The following is a 4,998-nucleotide window of genomic DNA, read 5'->3' on the forward strand; positions in this document are numbered from 1 at the left end:
TAAGATGAAATACAAAAGCAAATAGGCTTTCAGCGCTCCATTTAAAAAAAAAATCCAGGATTTTTGTAGCTATTGTTCCTATCTAGCTTGTAGCTCACTTTTTAAAAAATTTTATAAAGACCAAAAGCAATCTTATCTAGCGTGGCCAACCCATATACATTAAAAATACTTCCAGGTGTGCTATCTAACTTGTAGATATTTGTACCATTAATATTTTCAAGGCCATTCTTAAATCCTATTATTATTAGCTAAAAGGGAGTCAAAAGTCTATTTTTGAAGTTATAAATTACTTTTGTATTTTTTAAACAAATAAATTCTAATTAAAGAAATGTGTAGTTAATTAGTATGTATTTGCTTATCACTACTCTTAAATTATTGTAATTTTCTTAGGAGTATGTGTAAATCAGCTTCAAAAATTTAAAATGATTAAACATTTTGATTTCAGAATAATATCGAGTTCAAGCTGTGGGTGATTGTATTCCACAGACACCAGAGTCAAGAAATTGTCTTTGACTTGTCAGTTGTCATTGAAGAGGGCTGAAGAACTATCATTCACTTTTTCTTGTGCTGAAATATGGAAGGTCAAATTGTACACTATTTCCTCAGTTTCTTTCAGTCGTATACTATGAGTTGGAGCATCTGCTCTAGCTGTGTTCTTCAGACTAGATCTCATTTGCTTGTCACCCCTAGCTTAAAATGCCATTCTTTTTTTATTCTTCTGTTACCTTCTGCCCTTCAACCTGTGCTACATCTTGGCAATTTTTTTTCCCTCTGGGTATCCTTCCAAGTTGCAGAGACCATTCTCTCCTGAACCTTCTTTAATGGGAATCCTTAAATGAAGTCCAAAAACAGGTCTGTTTGCTGATTTCAAGTAATGTGGCAGGCTATACAGTCTATATGGTTAATAGCTCTATACATACTGTTTTTATAAATGGTGCTAAGACTTTAATATAAATAGTTCTCCTCCTCCTGCTGTGAAGTAAGAACTTGCAATTACAGGATATATGAAACAGTTGCTTTAACTCCTGTGTTCAGCTTGTGACTTTTCTCAGTCCTCACAACATCACTGCTAAAGAAAATGCTTGTTAGCAAGAAGGTTCTCCAAGGCCGAACAGAAAGGCTTTCAGTGTGGCATTTTGGGCTGGAGTTTGTGCCTCAGTTGCTGGTATTTTAGACTTTGTTCTCACTGAAAGAGTTTAGTCTCATCAACGTCTGCCCTGGGATAATGTCCATCTATTGCCCTTTTGACAGAGGCTCCTTAACTTATGTCCACTTTTTAATCTTGTGGTTTTGCTGGGCTTGCTCAGGCAGTGTTCCTTGATGGAGCTCCAGTGGGAGCTGAGCCTGATCCTGTTCAAATCACTTTGCTGAAGGTAACTCAGCAGCTATGGGCCTTTGACTGCACCTTTGCACGGGGCTGGTTTTCCTCCTGGCAATAGCATAGCTAAAGAGATAGAAGATATCCGAATATTCAAGACATTATATAGTCCTCTTACTCTAGGGAGTGTCCTAGAGGAACTATTCAGGACAACCATTTAACCAGTGTCACTGTTTAATTTTGTGAAGCAGGAAATTTCACCTGTTTTCCTTTCATGAGCCTCAAATCTACAAGAGAGAAACTTCCCTGCAAACGAAGGATGCAAAAAAGCCTCAGTATATTCACCAGCTGACCCATTCAAATGGCATGCAGAGTTGTGAGTTCTGTTGTGAAGAGGTTCAAAGTAGTGAGTAAGGCTCTGAAACAAACAGGGAAGTGTCTTTAAGTCTCCCAAGATGGAGGAACCTTTGGAGGGTAGAGAATCTGCCACAGCTCGTGATGCATAGTTGCCCAAAGACTAACCAGACTAATACCCATCTTGAAGAAATTGGGATACTGATCAAAGTCTCTTTTGCTTACCTGTTACAAGAAAAATTGATCTTATCTTCCCAGGAATTTTTTAATGTGCTGATATCTAAAAGTGGTACCTGTTAATTGATAATGAATTTGAAATGATTTTACAGGTGCTGTGCTATCTTAACAGAAAGGCGTGAAGAGCACTGCAGAACCTTATTTAAAATAAGACAGCCTTTACTGTTGCTGGTTTTACTTGTATTTAGTTTTTTTATTTCAGGGCAGTTTTCATCAGTTCGGAAAGTATATGCAATTTTACATTTTCTATTAGCTGAGTTTGCAACAATACAAAAATGATAAATATTAGCTAGTTTGTAGTTTTATCATTTTAAGAGCTACACCGTGTTGAGACTGTGAATGTTTCTCGTAGGATTGGGTAGCGATGCACCCCATCAGCTTACGAAGAATGGGCAGTTCAGTTGAGATGTGTTAATGATCTCTGGGCATCCTGCCTTCACAGATACACACAGTGCTGATGGTAGATAATACCATCTCAGTTTGGCAGTTTTATCATTCATAACAACATATAGTCCTGTTATCTGTGTGGGGACTATATGGCATGAGAAATACCTCTAATGTTGGAGGGATCTAACTACTATCGGATTAAGTGTTGCATATCAAGAGAACAGTCTTCAGATAGTTGAACATATTGAGCAGACGTATGAATTTCCTTACATAACTAAGGAAAAAATCAGCAGCTATGTTTAAAATCTCCCTGTAATGAGACTGGCCAAGATTTTTGAGTACTGTTTTCTTTTAAGCAGCATTTTCTGCTTTCCTGTAACAGTTGATTTTATGTAGAATTAAATTCAGTTGCTCTCACCTGTTTTTGACAAGACCGTTCAGACTTGCTTTCCAGATAGAAGACAGTAAAAAAGGAAAACACTTGAGTTGCTGTTTCAGCCTAGTAACTTCCATTGGTATAATCTCTATAGTAAGATCCTTCAACTAGTCCCACTGTTTCCAAGATCAGGGCACAGCACAAGAGACTCTCACCATGTGGAAAAGGGTAAGAACCACTCCTTGCCAGTGAGTGGGCATAGCGGAGAGAGGGGGTTGTTACTGCTTCGAGGCAAAAAGTACAAAGTTTTGATCCCCCTTGAGACAAACTGGTGTGGCAGTCCTGTGGGCTGAGTTGGGGAATATGGCAGTGCTCTGTTGGGCAGCACGTTAGTTTAAGGCTTTATAGGAGTCAGTGCAAGTTCAGCAGGAGAAAAGGAGTGGTGGTGGAGGGAGAGCCTGTTGTGTGTTAGTGTTTGTACAGGTTATCACAGCATGGGTTGTGGGCTGGCAAGAAAGCGGTAAAACTAGCAAATGTTGGAAAGGGGAATAGGGGGGATCAAGGAGGGACCTGAACAGCCGGGGGGGGGAGCAAGGTGGTGTTCTAAGGCTGGGAAACCACTGACAGGTTCTGGAGGGAGACGTGAGAGCTCCCCACAGTGCGGGCTTGACTGTAAGTAGCTGCTAAACCCATGCCTTAGCATATCTAAAAAAACCCAATTCTAAGGTGTTTTTAAGTGCAGCCCTCACTCTGGGATAAAGGAAATGCAAACTACAGGAGTGACTTCTCTCTTTCCTTTGTGGTTAAAATGGCTATTTTTCATACATTCATAATCAGTTCTAGCATGTGACTTCAGCTCCTTGGTGTTTCTTGCAGAAAGGTCAAGACCAATGAACCAGAAAGAGATATATGAAGCCCAAGTGTCTTTATCGAGGTTGGGTTTGAGTTCAAGTATTTGTTTAGGTAACTTATTGAATAGTGCAATAAACCAGCCACCCTGGTTTGCTTCCTTTTCCAAGGCAGTGCATGCCTTCTGCACTTGTGTCAGGGCAGGCATCATGGTAGCAATTGTGGTTGTACCTGCTGGAGGGGGTCTGCAAGAGAATACAGAACAGTTTGCATTTTTTTAATGCTTTCATGAATGTATCTTGCATAACACTACAAATATTGGTAAAAGGTCTTGTTACGTTTGATGGAAGTATTATATAGAGGATGAAAAGCAACTGAAACCACAGTCAGCAAATTCCTGGGCAAATGCTAGTTTTTCAGTTGTGAACTGCCGCACTGAGGTAAACATACAGGTCTAGCTTGCTAATGTTTTCCTTAGACTGATATTTAAGAACTCTATTTTATGGGTTGAACACCTGTTTTTTGACGTTCCTTCTCTTCTTAGTGAAGAGGACAGGACCAAGTGTGTCTTCCTAGAGCATTTAATGTTGTCTGTGAAGCAAGAAAAACCACAAGTTTACCATGTTTAATCCAGTATGTGTACGATCTAGAGGTACCTAAAGCACCTAAATATTGTTTCTGTGTCCCCATAAACCTTGTTTTGCTCAGCTTGCTCGTTGGCACTGAGCTGAATTTGTGTTCCACAAATGTGAAGGATGGGTAACTGCGAGCCTTGGCCGTGTGCCCAGCTGCCCCGGAGAAAGCCTACAAATGTTCCAGCGTCGCTTCCAATGGAACTACTGCCCGTTTTATTTTTTTAATCCTGGGAGTGCTTTCTATTTATGTTGTCTCTGTATGGGTACTTAAACCTGCTTTGTTGAAATCAGTTTTTTATAAAGGTAAAGAAATGCTGAACGCAAATACTTATCCGCTGTGCCAGGGTGCGGAGCTGGGCCCGCCTGTCCCGGGATGTCCCCGCCTGTCCCGGGCCGCCTCGGGCGGGGCCGAGGTGCGAGGGCGCGGTCGGTGCTGCCCCGTCCTGCCGCTTTCTCCAGGGCCCGGGCGCCTTTGTTCGCAGGAGGGAGCTGACGAGGCTGGGACAGAGCCCGCCCCGGGAAGGAGGCGCCGGACCCGCGGCACGGCTGAACTTTGCATCCCGGGACGCGGCCCTGCCACCGCCTCGAAAATAAGCGGCAGGGCCGGCGGCCGCAGACAGCGCGGCGCCGCGAGCTGTGTATAGAGACAGGTCTCTCCGTGTATTTATTTATTTATTCCCTTCCCACGGGCCGGCAGCACCAGCAGGTGCGGCCGCGGGGGGCTGTGGTGGGGCTCGAACCTGGGGCCCCGCGATCCTGACAGCGCCCGGCGCGCGCCGCGAGGGGCAGGCGGTGGCGGCCCGGAGTCTGGGTCGGCCAAGCCCTTCCGCCCCGCCCCCCCC

Source organism: Neopelma chrysocephalum, unplaced genomic scaffold, assembly GCF_003984885.1.
Source record: "Neopelma chrysocephalum unplaced genomic scaffold, ASM398488v2 Primary Assembly neopelma1_70, whole genome shotgun sequence".
In the NCBI taxonomy this organism is placed as follows: Eukaryota; Metazoa; Chordata; class Aves; order Passeriformes; family Pipridae; genus Neopelma; species Neopelma chrysocephalum.